Source organism: Volvox carteri, assembly GCF_000143455.1.
Source record: "Volvox carteri f. nagariensis unplaced genomic scaffold VOLCAscaffold_4, whole genome shotgun sequence".
In the NCBI taxonomy this organism is placed as follows: Eukaryota; Viridiplantae; Chlorophyta; class Chlorophyceae; order Chlamydomonadales; family Volvocaceae; genus Volvox; species Volvox carteri.
Genome location: NW_003307547.1, coordinates 881,746 through 881,985, shown reverse-complemented (window position 1 = coordinate 881,985; position 240 = coordinate 881,746). Strand labels below are relative to the sequence as shown.

General features: G+C 59.2%; 1 protein-coding gene across 1 annotated transcript in view; it reads right to left on the bottom strand.

The window, feature by feature from the left end:
• VOLCADRAFT_103148 (uncharacterized protein) overlaps positions 1-240 on the bottom strand; it is a gene marked incomplete at its 5' end in the record, with an annotated part of 10,127 nt that overhangs the window by 3,681 nt on the left and 6,206 nt on the right. The gene's annotated exons all lie outside the window — the stretch shown is intronic.

Here is a 240-nt window from a genome sequence, read left to right as displayed (position 1 = left end):
GAACCAAGCTGGCTCTGAGGATCCCTTGGCAGAGTGTTCAACCGGTCCAAACCCAGCTCCCTTCCTGACGCCGGTTTCTCTCCCTCCCCCAATACTCAGCTCCCCACCACCAAGACCTTGTTTCCGTCCCCTTCACCTCGCCTCCGGTTCCCAATCCCCTCTCTCCCCCTTTCCCCCTACACCCGCCCCCCTCTCTCCCTCCCATTCTCTTTTTTTCCCATCCTCCCCCTTCCTCTATTT